An 18,829-nucleotide genomic window follows, 5' to 3' on the forward strand; every position below is an offset into this window, starting at 1 on the left:
TAAAATGAAAGCTGCACTGTGGTTGGTTGCTATTGGGCAACAGCGACAGGTTTTGGAGCCAGGAGAGGGGACACAGTAAAAAAAAAATCTGAACGCATACAGATTTGGAGGATAGAGGATTAAAAGGCTTTGCACAAAGGGGTAGAGAGAGTAAAATTTTACTTCGTGATATATTACAAACTACACAGCATCATGTCTCCTCTTGCTGCTCCCAGGGGGCCACTGGCAGATCACAGAGCAGTTGGGGGTAATAGCTAATGATATCCGTGCAGCATGAAGCTGGAAAAGAAGCAGATTTTTGTTGGCAATCTAGTGCCACTTATGGGATGTAGCAATCCTAAAACTATTGACGCTTTATCGAGTGTTGCCACATGATTTAAGATAAGCCAAGCCAGAAACTTCATTTGCAGACATGTTTCAGTATGTTTGCCCCTCATCAGTGCAAAGCATAAGTTCTGCTGTCGCTTATTGCTGCAAGGCAGCCAGTGTAAACGGAACTTTAGAGTCTTGCCAAATGCAAAAGTTTGCAAAATATAGTGGTTAATGGTCCAGGATGATGAGAGAGCAGGGCTATATGCTATGAGCATCTTTCCACAGTGGGTGGACTAGGCAAGGTTTTAGAGACACTGAATAGCCACTTTTATTAGAGACACGTTCTATATAAGATTTTAGTGTCCATGTACGGAAATTGTACACACGACCTGGAGTGAGCAAGTTTTCCATGGCTTAGTTTGTTTTAAACAATGTTAAATTGGGAAAATAAAGCAGATTGAGCAAGACCTGGTTACTGAAGCTAGAGTAGCTGGGGCCAGTATTTAAAAATCTGCCAACTTTGTAAGGTTTTATCTTGCAATTGTGTGATCAAGGTAAAACATTTAGAGAAAGATGACTGTAAACATATTAATGAAAGAGGACAGAGGAGGATGTTTAGAATAATTATGACAAAGCGTGCAGTCAAGCATGTAACGGGTCTGGGAGGCGGAACCTCTGAGCAACTATACAAGGGGGCGGTCTATACATGGACGGAGTGAGCCGTCCTTTTTGACGAAGAAGAAGCCTGCTCCCGCCGGGGAGGTAGATTTCCGGATAAATCCCCGGGCCAGATTCTCCTCAATATATTCTGACATGAACCGGGTCTCCGCTGTGGACAAAGGGTAGATATGCCCACGGGGAGGAGTAGAGCCGGGTATCAGGTCGATTGGACAATCGTATGGTCTATGAGGGGGTAATGTCTCTGCTTCTCTTTTATTGAAGACATCCGCATAAGACCAATAGGGAACCGGTAGACCGGGTAGACTGCCTGGGGTAGGAGAAGACGAGCAGGATGAACGGGAACTAGACAAGTCCTATGGCAGTCCTGTCCCCAGCGAAGGACTTCTCCGGTCTGCCAGTCAAGCACGGGTGCATGTTTCTGGAGCCAAGGTAGGCCTAACAAGAGTGCGTGAGCGAGTCCAGGCAGAACATGAAAGGAGATGCTCTCAGAATGCAGCATTCCCACCTGCAGAGTTATGGATTCGGTGATGAGTTGGATGGGATGTGGTAAGAGGCCCCCGTCCACGGCGGCGACAGATAAAGGTACGGCCAGAGGTTTGGTGGGAATGCGGTATTTCTCTACCAGAGACTGAGAAATGAGATTTCCAGCAGCTCCTGAGTCAAGTTGAGCCAGTTCGAAATAGCGGTTCTCTCCGCAGGTGATAGAGACTGACAGCATCAGAGATGGAGAGGGTTTACTTTTGTCTAGGGTGACCTTTCTGAGCGATCCTAGACACAGGCGTTTCCCGACCTCTCTGGGCAGGAGCGGATCCGGTGCTCCTTACTGCCACAGTAGAAGCAGCTCCCTTCGGCACGGCGTAAGTCTTGATGGGTTTTGACCATCTTGGTCTGGTCGACCTGCATAGGCTCAGGTGAGTGTGCCTGGGGAGAAACTGAGGGAGTGACGGGTTTCTGGAAGGTGGGGGCTAGACGTGGAAACCTCCTCTCACGGGTGACCTCTTTGGCGCGCTCCTGGAATCTGATGTCAATCCGGGTGGCAAGTGTTATTAAGTCGTCGAGAGTGGTAGGAATGTCCCGACCGGCGAGTTCATCTTTAATACGGCCGGACAGACCCTCCCAGAAGACAGACACCAGAGCGTCGTTATCCCAGGCCAGCTCCGAAGCAAGGGTACGGAACCGTATGGCATATTGGCCCACGGTGAGATCTCCTTGACGGAGGCGTAGCAGAGACGATGCGGATGAGGTCTTCCGTCCGGGTTCGTCGAAGACTTTCCGGAAAACCGTGAGAAAGGCTGGCAGGTCGGACACCAGGGGATCTCCTCTCTCCCACAGAGGATTTAGCCAAGCCAGAGCCTCCCCCGTGAAGTGGGACATGATAAAGGCTACTTTGGACCGGTCGGAGATAAACTGGTGGGACAAGAGTTCAAAGTGCAGGGTGCACTGGTTTATGAAGCCCCGAGCTTGAGCGGAGTCACTTCCGCAACGAGGAGGAGCAGAAAACCGGGGTCCGGGACAGGATACCATGGTATTGGTGGGTAGCGGCGCTGCCGGGTTGCGAGTCATGACACTAGCGGTGGTTGCAGGTGGAGCAGACAGAGTGTCCAGGCGAGAGTTGACACTCCGCAGGTGACTCAGGATGGACTCCTGTTGGGACCTCTGACGGGACAGTTCATGACATAGGTCCGAGAGCGAGGGAGCTTGGGTGCCACCGGATTCCATGGCCCGAGCAAACTAACGGGTCTGGGAGGCGGAACCTCTGAGCTACTATACAAGGGGGCGGTCCTTGTAAGGAAGCGGGTGGCTCCCAGGGAAGACGGGCAGGTAATCACGGCAAGTGACAGGGACAGTCTCTGGGTAGAAGGGCAGGTAGTCACGGCAAGTGACCGGGACAGTCTCTGGGTAGAAGGGCAGGTAGTCACGGCAAGTGACAGGGACAGTTTCTGGGTAGGACGGGTACTCACGGCAAGTGACAGGGACAGTCTCTGGGTAGAAGGACGGGTACTCACGGCAAGTGACAGGGACAGTCTCTGGACAGGCAGGTGGTCACGGCTGGTGACGGCAGAGCCTCCAGGTAGGCTAGCAGGCAGGTAGCAGGTGAGCGCTCCTAGGTGAGCAGGCGAGAGTCTCTGGACAGGCAGGTGGTCACGGCAAGTGACAGCGGAGCCTCCAGGTAGGCTAGCAGGCAGGTAGCAGACGAGCGCTCCCAGGTGAGCGGGCAGGCTGGTCCATAGACAGACTGACAGGTGTCGGAAGGCAGACCGTCGGACCGCAGGCTTGCAAGCAGGTAGACTGATATCTGGCAGGTAACAGGCAGGAATCTGGCAGGTAACTGGAAACGGGACCTGAGGGCTGAAGCAGAGTGAAGGCTTTGCAACAACATTGCTCGGGCACCTCCATTTTGGAGGAGGTGCCTTATATATGGTGAAGTCCTCCAGCCATTGGCCGGGGACTCCTTAGGACGGCGCGCGCGGCCCCTTTAAGAGAGGGGGAGCGCGCGCACGCCCTAAGCACCGTGGCCGGGAAGCAGCGCGCGCTGCCAGCAGAGCGGGAGGAAGACGCCGGGCACAGAGCGGAGAGGTGAGGGGAACAGCGTCCCTGCCTAGCAGGAGGCAGGGACGCCGACGCTACAAAGCACTCTGCTTATGCAAGTGATAAAACTGTCCAAGCGCACAACTTATCGTTGGCAAAGACAAGTTTAAATGTTACGGCTGTATTGGTAAAACGGCCTAGATTCCAGTGGGCCCCCACAAAAAAAAGTGCAAAAACTGGATTACTGATCAGTGGGAAAATATGCCTGGACAGATGAACCAAGATTTCTGTTGCAACATGCTATAGTGAAGTCCATAGTTTGACGCAAGCAGTGTAAAACTATGAACCCTACCCATCAGAATGTAAACAGTTCAAGCTGGTGACAGTTTGCTTGGCACCCCCCTATGAAATTCTGGTTAAATGTTCGGGCTCACCTAAGTATTGTGGCTGACTGCCTTTCCACAAGGGTCATATTTATTGGATTCCGGAACATGACTGAGTTTTCCTTGTTTCCTTTTCCTTCCCCGTTCAAGATCTGAATTGTAACGTGAAAGTGCTGTTCAGACAATGTCAATACCTCAATCTAATTTACAGCAACTGTGAGAAGCTATCTCTTGCGCATAGACAAATATTCCTTCAGAAAGATTTTAACATCCTATGGAATCTAAGCTATGACAAACTTCATGTTCTGAAGTCCAAAGGAGGTTGGAAATCCTACGATACAGTTTGTAATAAACTGGCCATTCAGTGTGTATTGTCTATAGATACAGATCCTCAATAAATGGAAGCAGCCAATGAGATCAACATGGAAATTGTTGTGCATTTAAAGGGAACTTGTCATCAGAAAATGACTTACTGCTTAAGGGGGTCTTCTAGTCTAACGGATCTGAAAAATCTTTTTTTTCATGTATTTAGTGTAGAGACTATATCTGCGAAACGATTTAGCTCAATTCACAATATTAAAGTTTATAGCACCTTTCATAAGGAACGATCTACGGCGTGCGCTCAGTTGCTTGAACTGTGCGGAGCACAATGGAGCATTCTGTCAGCCTTGTGTGTGTGTGTTTATACTTTTTTAGCTTTCAGATTAACTTGCTCAATAGATGTTCGTTTAAGGATCTCAAATCTCAGTTATGAAAACTGGCTCACAGACTTCTAGTTGTCCAAAGCAACCAATCACTACCTTACTAGTTTCAATGCTGAAAGCTGCATTCTGGTTTCTGTAGGCGATCTGTGTTGAATGTCGAGGTGAGTGGACGCTAATGAAGTTATTTGTGAATTTTAGAAGCTTTAAAAAATTTGTGGAAATGGATAAAGGGTTGAAGGATTATAAAGTGCATTCATATTGTTCTAAAAAATAGACATTTCGAGGCAACCAACACACAAGTGAACCAGATTTACAGTTTGCGAGCACGTTGGCAAAAAAGATAAAAACTTTGAAAAATATAGATTTGCCCGTTTTGATAGAATTTGGTTACTGTATTTGAATTTTTTCAGTGTTTTCGGCAGTTGCATCAGTCGTAATATGCAAAACTTGCAGAAAGAATGTAAAATTCTCTCAGACGCCACATCGAGGTGTAGGATTTAAAATTAACGTCAAGTGCTGCTGTATCGATGTTTACATTGATTCCTCGGCAATTATTGAAAATGCATTTGAGATCAACCATCGTTTGTTTTTTGATTTTTAGTTGTTCGTCAAGAAGGCCTAAATTTATTTTGCAGCTTTGTGAACATTTGCCACGACATGGCTATAAACACTTGCTTTGGGGAAAAAAATAGATGTGTTTGTGTGTATATATACAGTAAAGGAAATAAGTATTTGCTCCCTTGCTGTTTTTGTAAGTTTGCCCACTGACAAAGACATGAACAGTCTATAATTTTAAGGGTAGGTCAGTTTTAACATTGAGAGATAGAATATCCCAAAAAAAAGATGAAGTAAATCACATTGTATAAATTAGATACATTTATTTGCATTTTGCAGTGAGAAATAAGTATTTGATCCCCTACAAACTATTATGAGTTCTGGCTCCTACAGACCAGTTAGACGCTCCTAATCAACTCCTGCATTAAAGACAGCTGTCTTACATAGTCACCTGTATAAAAGACTCCTGTCCACCAACTCAATTAATCAGTCAGACTCTAACCTCTACAACATGGGCAAGACCAAAGAGCTTTCTAAGGATGTCAGGGACAAGATCATAGACCTGCACAAAGCTGGAATGGGCTAAAAACCATAAGTAAGATGCTGGGAGAGAAGGAGACAACTGTTGGGGCAATAGGAAGAAAATGGAATAAATACGAAATGACTTGTCAATCGATCTGGGGCACCATGCAAAATCTCACCTTGTGGGGTATCTTTGATCATGAAGAAGGTGAGAGATCATTCTAAAACTACACAGGGGGAACTTGTTAATGATCTCAAGGCAGCTAGGACCACAGTCACCAAGAAAACCATTGGTAACACATTACGCCTTAAAGGTTTAAAATCCTGCAGTGCCCACAAGGTCACCCTGCTAAAGAAGACACATGTGCAGGCCTGTCCGAAGTTTGCCAATGAACACCTGGATGATTCTGTGAGTTATTGGGAGAAGGTGCTGTTGTCAAATGCAACAAAAATTTAGCTCTTTGGCATTAACTCAATTCGTCATGTTTGGAGGAAGAGAAACGCTGTCTATGACCCAAAGAACACCGTCCCCACTGTCAAGCATGGAAACATGTTTTGGGGGTGTTTCTTTGCTAAGGGCACAGGACTACTTCACCGCATCAATGGGAAAATGGGTGGAGCCATGTACCGTAAAATCCTGAGTGACAACCTCCTCCAGGACATTAAAAATGGGTCGTGGCTGAGTCTTCCAGCAAGACAATGACCCAAAACATACAACCAAGGCAACAAAGGAGTGGCTCAAAAAGAAGCTCATTAAGGTCATGGTTTGGCTTAGCCAGTCTCCATACCTTAATCCCATAGAAAACTTATGGATGGAGTTGAAGCTCCGAGTTGCCAAGCAACAGCATCAAAATCTTAATGATTTAGAGATGATCTGCAAAGAGGAGTGGACCAAAATCCCTCTTGACATGAGCGCAAACCTCATCATCAACTACAAAAAACCTCTTGACTGCTGTGCTTGCCAACAAGGGTTTTGCCACCAAGTATTAAGTGTTGCTTGTCAGAGGAATCAAATACTTATTTCTCACAGCAAAATGAAAAAAAAAATTATCTAATTTATACAATGTGATTTTCTTGCTATTTTTTAGGGGGGGATATTCTGTCAATGTTAAAATTAACCTACCCTTAAAATTTTAGACTGTTCATGTTTGTCAGTGGGCAAACTTACAAAAACAGCAAGGGATCAAATACTTATTTCCCCCACTGTAATAATATACATATTCAATATGTATATATATGTGTGTGTGTGTGTGTACAACCCCTGGCAAAAATTCTGGAATCACTGGGCTCGGAGGATGTTCATTCATTTGTTTAATGTTGAAAAAAAGCAGATCACAGACATGGCACAAAAGTAAAGTCATTTCAAATGGCAACTTCAGGGCTTTAAGAAACACTAAAAGAAATCAAGATTAAAAATGTGGTACTCAGTAAGGGTATTTTTTTCAGACCAAGCAGAGGGAAAAAATTATGGAATCACTCAATTCTGAGGAAAAAATTATGGAATCACCCTGTAAATTTTCATTTCTGGACTGACATGAATCATGGCTCCAACACAAGAGATGTCAATTCAAACAAAGGAGAGGATTATCAAACTCTTAAAAGAAGGTAAATCATCACTCAATGTTGCAAAAGATGTTGGTTGTTTACAGTCAGCTGTGTCTAAAATCTGGACCAAATACAAACATGGGAAGGTTGTTAAAGGCAAACATACTGGTAGACCAAGGAAGACATCAAAGCGTCAAGAACGGAAACTTAAAGCAATATGTCTCCAAAACAGGAAATGCACAGCAAAACAAATGAGGAACGAATGGGAGGAAACTGGAGTCAATGTCTGACCAAACTGTAAGAAACTGCCTAAAGGAAATGGGATTTACATACAGAAAAGCTAAACATAAGCCATCGTTAACACCTAAACAGAAAAAACAAGGTTACAATGGGCTAAGGAAAAGCAATCGTGGACTGTGGATGACTGGATGAATCTGCATTGGGCAAGGTGATGATGCTGGAACTTTTGTTTGGTGCCGTTCCAATGAGATTTATAAAGATGAAGAGAACATGCAAATTTCCACAGTCATTGATGATATGGGGCTGTATGTCAGGTAAAGGCACTGGGGAGATGGCTGTCATTACATCTTCAATAAATACCTAAGTTTATATTTTGAACAGTTTTCTTATCCCATCAATTGAAAGGATGTTAGGGGATGATGACATCATTTTTCAAGATGATAATGCATCCTCCCATAGAGAAAAAACTGTGAAAACATTCCTTGAAAGGAGACACATAAGGTCAATGTCATGGCCTGCAAATAGTCCGGATCTCAATCCAATTGAAAATTTTTGGTGAAAGTTGAAGAAAATAGTCCATGACAAGGCTCCAACCTGCAAAGCTGATCTGGCAACAGCAATCAGAGAAAGTTGGAGCCAGATTGATGAAGAGTACTGTTTGTCACTCATTAAGTCCATGCCTCAGAGACTGCAGGCTGTTTATTAAAGCCAGAGGTGGTGCAACAAAATACTAGTGATGTATTGGAGTGTTCTTTTGTGTGTGTTTCATGATTCCATAATTTTTTCCCTCTGCTTAGTCTGAAAAAAATTACTCTTACTGAGTACCACATTTTTAATCTTGATTTCTTTTAGTGTTTCTAGAAGGCCCTAAAGTTGCCATTTGAAACGACTTTAGTTTTATGCCATATCTGTGATCTGCTTTTTTTCAACAACATTAAACAACTGAATGAACATTCTCCGAGCCCGGTGATTCCATAATTTTTGCCAGGGGTTGCATATACAGTGGGTACAGAAAGTATTCAGACCGCTTTAAATTTTTCACTCTGTTTCATTGCAGCCATTTGGTAAATTGTAAAAGTTCATTCTTTTTTCTCATTAAAGTACACCCTGCACCCCATCTTGACTAAAAAAGAAAAAAAAAAAAAAAAATTTGAGATTTTTGCAAATTTATTAAAAAAGAACTGAAATATCACATGGTCATAAGTATTCAGACCCTTTGCTCAGACACTCCTATTTAAGTCACATGCTGTCCATTTCCTTGTGATCCTCTGAGATGGTTCTACTCCTTCATTGGAGTCCAGCTGTGTTTAATTAAACTGATAGGTGTGTGCCTTTCCAAATCAAGTTATGTCTATATAAGACCTCACAGCTCACAGTGCATGTCAGATCAAATGAGAATCATGAGCTCAAAGAACTGCCCAAGGAGCTCCGAGACAGAATTGTGGCAAGGCACAGATCTGGCTAAGGTTACAAAACAATTTCTGCATTACGCAAGGTTCCCAAGAGCACAGTGGCCTCCATAATCCTTAAATGGAAGAAGTTTGGGACCACCAGAAGTCTTCCTAGATCTGGCCGTCCTACCAAACTGAGCAATCATGGGAGAAGAGCCTTGGTGAAAGAGGTAAATAAGAACCCCAAGATCACTGTGGCTGAGCTCTATAGATGCAGTAGGGAGATGGGAGAAAGTTCCACAATGTCAACTATCACTGCAGCGCTCCACCAGTCGGGCAGAGTGGCCCTACGGAAGCCTATCCTCAGTGCAAGACATATTAAAGCCCGCATAGAGTTTGCTCAAAAACACATGAAGGACTTCCAGACTATGAGAAATAAGATTCTCTGGTCTGATGAGATGAAGATAGAATTATCACCAAAAATTTCTAAGTGGTATGTGTGGAGAAAACCAGGCACTGCTCATCACCTGCCCAATTCAATCCCAACAGTGAAACGTGGTGGCAGCATCATGCTATGGGGGTGTTTTTCAGCTGCAGGGACAGGACGACTGGTTGCAATTGAAGGAAGCATGAATGAGGCCAAGTACAGAGATATCCTGAATGAAAACCTCTTCCAGAGTGCTCAGGACCTCAGATTTGGCCGAAGGTTCACCTTCCAACGAGACAATGACCCTAAGCACACAGCTAAAATAACAAAGGAGTGGCTTCAGAACAACTCTGTTACCATTCTTGACTGGCCCAGCCAGAGCCCTGACCTAAACCCAATTGAGCATCTCTGGAGAGACCTGAAAATGGCTGTCCACCAACGTTCACCAACCAACCTGACGGAACTGGAGAGGATCCCCAAATTCAGGTGTGAAAAACTTGTTGCATCATTCCCAAGAAGACTCATGGCTGTGCTAGCTCAAAATGGTGATTCTACTCAATACTGAGCAAAGGGTCTGAATACTTATGACCATGTGATATTTCAGTTTTTCTTTTTTAATAAATTTGCAAAAATTTCTACACTCCTGTTTTTTCAGTCAAGAATGGGTGCAGAGTGTACTTTAGAATTTACCAAATTGCTGCAATGAAACAGAGTGAAAAATTTAAAGGGGTCTGAATACTTTCCGTACCCACTGTATATGTGTGTGTATGTATGTATGTATGTGTGTGTGTGTGTATATATATATATATAATATAATGTGTGTGTGTGGCAGCATCTGAAGTATACAATTGCAGTTCAATGAAGAAGCTGGAAATGTTACAACACATTTAAGTTTCCAGCGACTGAACATGCAAAAAGAGTATTCTCATCTTTTTTTTTGTGTTTACTCTAATTGGAAAACATTTGAAAAAAGTAGTCGATGCAGTGGTTAAAAGTAGGTTGTGTAAAGCGTGTAATTTGCCGACCAAAAAAAAGGACAGTATTGAGGTATACAATGAATGATATGAAACACGAAGAAACGTGCTTCATAAAGCACGAAGGCAGTGCGGGTAAAATGGAGATTGACACGATCTCTGAAATGTTTGAGATTGCAGGAGAAGCACAGAGTTCTTTATAAAGAGTATATTGGAGACGGGGACAGCAAAACGTTTCACGGCATTTTACATGCAAATCTGTATGAAGATGAAGCTACTGTCGTGAAAAAGTGTTGGCAATGTAGAAAAAATAATGGGCATGAGACTTTTCAATGCGGAAAAAAATAACAAATGTATCAGTGGAAAAGGTGCTGGAAAGTTAAATTATTGGTGAACTCAATAAGTATTATGGCTTGGTTATTCGCAGACTCCGTCGAGAAAAGAAATATGGGCCATGTACTGTCATAAAAGTTCAACCGATAAGCCGTACTTGACAACAGCCCACTGGATAAAGTCAGCTGGTGCAAATGGCGTAAAGCCGAAGGTACACTCACGTTTCATCACGATAATCCACCTCCTTACTGCAAAGCTCTATGAAGAGCTGTCATTGGATGATTTGTTGGAGCAGAAACACAATAACTAATCACTCAACTCATTTGGACTTTTTCTCCGAAACATCTTCATGGTTAAGTTGCAAAGATTGTGAAGATAGCTACATTTTTGTTAATAATTATCTTTAATGAGGGATTTCTGACAATTCTTAAAGTAATGGATGTGATGGGAATGACTATTGGACAGCTAGGGGAGATGTATGCACACACTCCAGGATAAGAGTCGTTTAAGTCGCTCAGAGCGGCATTCGTCTGACTCTGTTCGAGACTAAAGAGCTCATCGCAGAAAAGAGAAGCTTTGCAGGAATTTTATGAACGCTAGGAAGGATCTCTCTATGGTCCTGGAATAGCTGATCATAAGTAAACGTGTCTGTGTAATGAGGATGATAATAATATTTTTTTATTTTTATAGCGCCAACATATTCCGCAGCACTTTACAATTTTAGGGGGGACTTATACAAACAATACAGAATAAGCATTTCTCAAATCAAAAGGAGTGAGGGCCCTACTCGCAAGCTTACAGTCTATGAGGAAATGGGGGAGACACAAAAGGTAAAGTGTACATATATTGTATAATGCAGCCTTGATATACTAAATAGGATATATAATAATACATGGACTGGTCGCCAGCCAGTATGTGTACAGTCCTGACCGAGGCTATTAAGTACATGGATGGTATGAACTTGAAATTGAAGAAGATTTTAATATGGGGGAAAACTGGGACGGACAGATAGTGTGTTAAGGCGATACGCTAGACTAAAGAAATGGGTTTTTAGGGTCCGCTTGAAACTGTGGGTATTGGGAATTAATAGAACTGTCCTGGGTAGTGCATTCCAAAGAATTGGCACAGCACGCGAGAAATCTTGGAGACTGGAGTGGAAAGTTCAGATTATGGAGGATTTTAGTTTTAAGTCATTGGCAGAACGGAGGGCACTTGTAGGGTGGTAGACTGAGACAAGGGAGGAGATGTAGGGGGGTACTGAAGCATGGAGCGCTTTGTGGGTAAGCGTGATAAGTTTAAATTGAACTCTATATTGGATGGGCAACCAATGCAATGACTGGCACAGGGAAGAGGCATCGGTGTAGCGGTTGGCGAGGAATATGATCCTTGCTGCTGCGTTAAGGATGGATTGGAGAGGGGAGAGTTTAGTAAGAGGGAGACCGATTAGTAGAGAGTTGCAATAGTCGAGACGAGAATGAATAAGAGCTACAGTAAGAGTTTTTGCCGAGTCAAAGGTGAGAAATGTCCTGATTCTTGAGATGTTTTTGAGGTGTAGATGACCTGAACAAGCGAGTGATTTGATGTGAGGAGTGAAGGAAAGACCTGAATCAAAAATGACCCCAAGACAGCGGGCTTGTTGCTGGGGAGTAATGGTTGAGCCACAAATGGAAATGACAATATCTGGCACAGGTAGATTAGTGGAGGGAGGAAATACGAGTAATTCAGTGTTTGACAGGTTCAGTTTTAGGCAGAGGAGGACATAATGTTAGACACAGCAGAAATGCAGGGGTGATGTCCGGAGCAGAGGTGTCATCAGCATAGAGATGGTACTGAAAACCGAATCTGCTGATTGTCCAATAGGAGCGGTGTATAAGGAGAAAAGAAGGGGGCCTAGCACTGATCCTTGAGGAACCCCGACAGTAAGGGGAAGAAGAGAGGAGGAGGAGCCGGCAAAAGACAGAGAAGGAGCTGTCAGAGAGATAGGAGGAGAACCAGGAGAGAACAGTGTCCTTGAGGTCAATAGTGCGGAGCATAGTGAGGATGAAAAATGAACACATTTTTCTCAAAAAACATTTTTTTTTAAATCGGTGGTCACGATATCTCCAGAACCAAATGGTCAATTGAGTCGGGCTTATTTCAGTATATAAGTGCCTATCTCCTGTACCAGAATCAAGTCTAAATTTTAATTTTTTTTTTGTAATTGTGACAAGCCTCCAATTGTGCCAAAAATCATACTTCATTTTCAGGATGCCATTTTTTTTTAAATTTTCACTTATTGTTTTTTAACTTTGATACCGGAGATGGTGACAATCATAGCAGTTTAAGATTCTGCTGGATTTTTTTTTAGACACGTACAACAGCCGGGATCATGGTCACCATTCACCACCATTTTATTTTCCTTGCCCACTTCACTGCATTTTTACAGTACTTAATTTTTATATAATGAAAAGAGTATAAATATGTAAGCATACTTGTCAATCATATCAAGAATATCACAGCCCTGGAAGGTCACACAGATCCACCCACTGTAATCTTTGTGTCAAACAGCTCTCTGCTGCCCCTATCGTCCTGTCAATTACACGATTGGCCGACTATCAATGGAGGAGACCGCAGGCTGTTTGCACAGGCCGGTTATCAGAAAACTAACAGGGAGCCTATGGCATATACACCTATGGATTCCAACACATGGAATATGTGTATACACCACCGTAGATCACTGCTAACTCCACGATAACGCCAAACTACTTGCTGCCACCACCAGTCATTTTTTTCAAGCTGACTGGACGCCTGATAGTTAGCGTTTGGTTTCAAGGCGTGGTTATGGAACAAAAGGAACATAACTATTACATTTTATATTTAATCCAAAGGGAGGCATTGTTAGGACACTGGGTCTTCCATGGGCATAATACTATTCAGACAACACAGGGTGAGGTTTAAACAGTGTGGCAATACTTTATTGAACTACCAAACAGACAATAACATATAGAACAGTGCCAGCAAATACCCAAGATGGTGCAAAATGACAGTCTCATCATTTCACTGGCCCACCAGGAATAGATCAACTGCGACTTTGGGACTTCTTGGGCCAACGCCCTCAACCAGTGGCCCCCACTTTTGGCGGCTCCCACAGAGAGGAGGTAGCAGCAAGCTTAGGAAGCAGACAGTCCATTGAGGTATGTGGTGAGAAAACCCGAAGATCCACCCTGTCTTTCTCCGAACATATCCAGATAGTCCTAACCTTGGTTTCTCCGGGTGTATCCATGGGTTCCAAGTGACTGGATGGTCCCAACCTGGCTAACCCAACCATATCCATGGGACCAGGTGACCTGAGGGTCACAATCCTGGCTTTCCCCAAATGTCTCCATTGGACCAGGTGATCGGGTGGTCCCAACCTGGCATCTCAGAAAATATCCATGGGCCCAGGTGACTGGAGGGTAACAATCCTGGTTTCCCCAAATATCTCCATAGGGTCAGTTTATAATCTGCAACATGTACTAAGGAAAGAAGGGGGAAAGCTGTCCCTACAGTAAGACTAAGCTGAATTCCTACGATGTAGCGGGCTGCCTGTTCCTTGCGAACGGACCCGCCTTAGTCCTCGGCTAGTCTGAACGAAGACCTATAAAATAAAGGAAGAAGTCCCTAAAAGAACTAAGGACTGGAACAAAAATGGGACACCTCCTGAACAGAGAAAGTTGTTGCAGAACACAAAAAAACAAACTGACAAAAAGGTACTAGAGGTCCCAGAAGGACCAAGCGAACTGACAGAGATAGGCACCGAAGCACCTGGCTAGAAGGCTAGAAAAACAGTCAAACAACACTGAAGTCCAGCACAGCCAAAATGGCGGAGCTGGAATATTAAGGCAGGTGGTCACGTGACTGCAAAACACAAGATGGAAAAAAACAAACAGGAGGGTTCTAACAGTACCCCCTCTTTTATGAGGATCCTCCGGATCCTCCGGGCCTAGGCCTATCCGGAAACCTCTTGTGGAAAGCTCTAACAATCCTAGGAGCAGAGACCTCATCCGCCCTTACCCAGGAGTTATCTTCGGGACCGAAACCCTTCCAGGAGACAAGATGCTGTAATCTCCCTCTATGCCATCTAGAATTCAAGATATGAGAAATTTCATATTCGCCGTCTTCCACCACAGGAGGAACTGTGACAGTGGCATCTCTATCTGATACATCAGCCTTTTTCAACAAGGAAACATGAAACACAGGATTAATCTTCCAGGAAGTAGGGACATCCAACCTAACAGCAGATGGGTTAACAACCTTAAGCACTTTAAATGGACCCACAAACTTAGGACCCAGTTTTTTAGAGGGAATCCTCAACCGCAGGTTCTTTGAGGACAACCAAACCATGTCACCCACAGTAAACAAAACCTCCTTACGTTTTCCTGTCAAAATACTTCTTGGACTTATTGTTAGCCTCTTGAAGGTTGCAACGTACATTAGTCCAAACTCTCTCCAAATCAGCGGAAAAATTCTCCTCTGGCACCGCCGACCCCAATTTAGAGAACGAACCAAAAGACGGATGTCTCCCAATACAACAAAAAAAAGGAGAACACCCAGCAGAGGAGGATGTATGATTGTTAAGAGCAAATTCTTCGAGAGGCAGAAACTCTGACTACACCTCTTGATTGTCCGCCACAAAACAACCCAAAAACTGTTCTACATCCTGGTTCTTTCTTTCAGTCTGTCCATTAGACTCAGGTTGATACCCAGACAAAAATGACAAATGGACTCCCAACCTGTCACAAAAAGCACGCCAAAAGTGAGTCACAAACTGAGGTCCTCTATCAGAAACAATATCTGTGGGAACGCCATGAAGCTTGACAATCTCCTTAACAAACGCCTTAGCGAGTGTCTTGTCGCAGGGCAACTTAATGAATGGCACATCTTACTAAAACGGTCCACGACCACCCAGATGACAGTAAAACCCTTGGACACAGGAAGATCAGTAACAAAATCCATTGTGAGATGCGTCCAAGGTGCACTAGGAACCTCCAGAGGGCAAAGCAACCCCGCAGCAGGAGTATGTGAAGCCTTTGACCTAGCACACACCGTACATTGATGCACCCACTTGATGACTTCTTTCTGCCATCCAGGCCACCAAAAACTGCGACTGATAAGTCTGTTACTCTCTGAAATTCCTGGATGACCTGCCAACCGAGACTCATGACACTCCACAAACAAATCTCTCCTAAAGGTTCTAGGCACGAACAACCTCCCATGGGTAGTGTTAGATGGAGCATCATCTTGAGCTTTCAGAATCCCATTCTCCAAAACGGAGTCCAATGCCGCCACCACAACTCCTTTCTGTAAAATGCTCTCCTCCTCCTCGGTACCGACCGTAGGAGAGAATCTGCGAGATAAAGCATCGGCTTTAACATTCTTAGTACCTGGGATATAGGTAACAGAAAAATGAAACTGAGAAAAAAAAGTGCCCACCTAGCTTGACGGGCATTCAAGCGCTAGGCAGCATCCAGATAGATCAAATTCTTATGATCTGTGAAAACCTGAATAGGAAATCTAGCACCTTCCAAAAAATGACGCCAATGTTCAAACGCGAGTTTAATAGCCAGCAACTCCCGATTTCCAACATCATAATTCAGTTCGGTTTCCGAATTTTTTTTCGAAAATAAGGCACAAGGATGTACTCCACCCTTGTTCTCCTGAGACAAAACTGCTCCGACCCCCACCGATGAAGCATCGACCTCGACCAAAAAAGGCTTGGTCTCATCAGGCTGCATAAGGATAGGGGCAGAACTGAACCTCTCTTTGAGATACTTAAACACTTCAATGGCCTCAGTAGTCCACTGGACCGTATTCGCACCTTTCCTGGTGAGATCGGTTAGAGGCTTAACAATTACAGAAAAATTCTTAATGAATTTCCTGTAATAATTGGCAAAACCCAAAAATCTCTGTTTAGATTTCAAACCAATAGGCCTAGGCCATTCCTGCACAGCCTGAACCTTCACCGGGTCCATCTCAAAGCCCTCGCTGGAGACAATGTAGCCCAAAAAACTAATTTTCTGCACAGCGAACTCACATTTCTCCAGCTTAGCAAAGAGTGAATTATCACTCAATAACTGCAAAACTTCACGTACCCTCTGCAAATGGGACTCTAGATCTGGTGAATAAATCAAAATGTCATCCAAATACACAACCACATTCTTACCAATCAAAGGTCTCAGGATGTCATTAATAAGGTTCTGAAAAAATGCAGGTGCATTGGTAAGACCAAAAGGCATCACCAAATTCTCAAAATGACCTACCAGAGTGTTAAAAGCAGTTTTCCATTCATCACCCTCCTTCACTCGTAACAAATTGTATGCCCCCCGGAGATCAATTTTATAGAACCACTTGGCCCCCACTAACTAGTTAAACAAGTCAGAAATTAATGGCAATTGGTAGGAATTGCGTACGGTAATCTTATTAACCCCTTAACAACATTAGACGTACTAATACGCGTCTGTGCCCTGGGACTTAAGAGCCAGACCCGTATTAGTACGTCATGGCGATCTCGCGCGCACACAGGCTGTGCGGCGCGATCGCCGCCGGGTGTCAGCTGATTGTCACAGCTGACACCCGGTACTATGTGCAGGGAGCGGTCACGCACCGCTCCCAGCACATTAACCCCCGCGATCGAAGTCGATCACAGCATATCGGTGGCAAGGGGAGGTGATCGCAGATACTCACCTCCTCTTCCGGCTTCCAGCGTTGTCTGCCGTGGCTTCCAGGATGTTGCCATGACGACCCGATGTCATCATGACAACATCTGGGTCACCAGACAGAAGGAAGTTTTTTGGACATGCGCAGTGCATCTCCAAACAATCTTCTCCCTGTCCAGCGCTGACAGCCTGCATGGCACAGGGATGGTGCTGCATTCCTGTGCCATGCAGGCGATCAGAGAAAAAAATGTGAAAGTCCCATAGTGGGACAAAGTAATAAAGTATAAAAACTATCAAAGTGAAAAATATTTTTTTTTAAAAATTGAAAAAATATAAAAAAAAAAATAAAAAAAATAATCCACCAAAAATAAAAATATAATGTACCCATCAATAAATATTATTATAAAAAAAAAACAATAAGTACATATATTTGGTATCGCCATGTCCGGAACAACCTGACCTATAAAACTGTCCCACTAGTTAACCCCTTCAGTGAACACGGTAAAAAAAAAATAAAAAAAACGAAGCAAAAAACAATGCTTTATCACCATACCGCCAAACAAAAAATGGAATAACACACGATCAAAAAGACAAATATAAATAAAAATGGTACCGCTGAAAACGTCATCTCGTCCCACAAAAAAACAAGCTGCCATACAGCTCCATCAGCCGAAAAATAAAAAAGTTATAGCTCTCAGAATAAAGCTATGCTAAAAAATAATTTTTTCTATAAAATTGCTTTTATGTAAAAGTGCAAAACATAGAAATACGATATAAATGTGGTACCGCTGTAAACGTACTGACCCGAAGAATAAAGCTGCCTTATCAATTTTTCCACACGCGGAACAGAATAAATAAAAAAAAAAAAAAGCGATTCCTGAATTGTTGGTTTTTGTTTATTCTGCCTCCTAAAAATCGGAATAGAAAGCGATCAAAAAATGTCACGTGCCTGAAAATGGCACCAATAACGTCAACTCATCCCGCAAAAAACAAGCCGTCAAATGACTATCTGCCAAAATCTGGAAAAATTATAGCTCTCAAAATATGGCGATGCAAAAACTAGATTTTACAAAAAATGCGTCTTTTAGTGTGTGACAGCTGTCAGTCATAAAAACCCCATATGATTCTGGTATCGCTGTAGTCTCACCGACCCGAAGAATAAGGTCGTCTAATCACTTATACCGCATGAGGAACGGCGTAAAAAATACTCTCAGATTAGGGTTGTGCTAGGGTTAGGGTTGTGCTAGGGTTAGGGTTGTTTTAGGGTTAGGACTGGGGTTGGGGTTAGGGTTGGGGTTAGGGTTGTGATGGGGTTGGGATTTTTTTCAAAAGTAAGAAAAAAAATGACGATATGGCGACTAGTGTTGAGGGCAAGTGCTCGCTACTTGAGTTTGCATCGGGTGTTCTGGTATGCATTGAGTATCGTGGGTATTTGAGTGACATGCTTGAGTCTCCGCCCCATATGCTTCACGGCCCAAAAAACTTTGCGGGGATTGCCTGCCATGCACGAGCGATCCCCGCATGGTTTTTTTTGGGTGTCTAATAACCGTGAAACATCC

This window comes from Phyllobates terribilis, unplaced genomic scaffold, assembly GCF_046119375.1.
Source record: "Phyllobates terribilis strain yellow unplaced genomic scaffold, ASM4611937v1 Scaffold_5__5_contigs__length_657084704, whole genome shotgun sequence".
NCBI classification, from domain to species: domain Eukaryota; kingdom Metazoa; phylum Chordata; class Amphibia; order Anura; family Dendrobatidae; genus Phyllobates; species Phyllobates terribilis.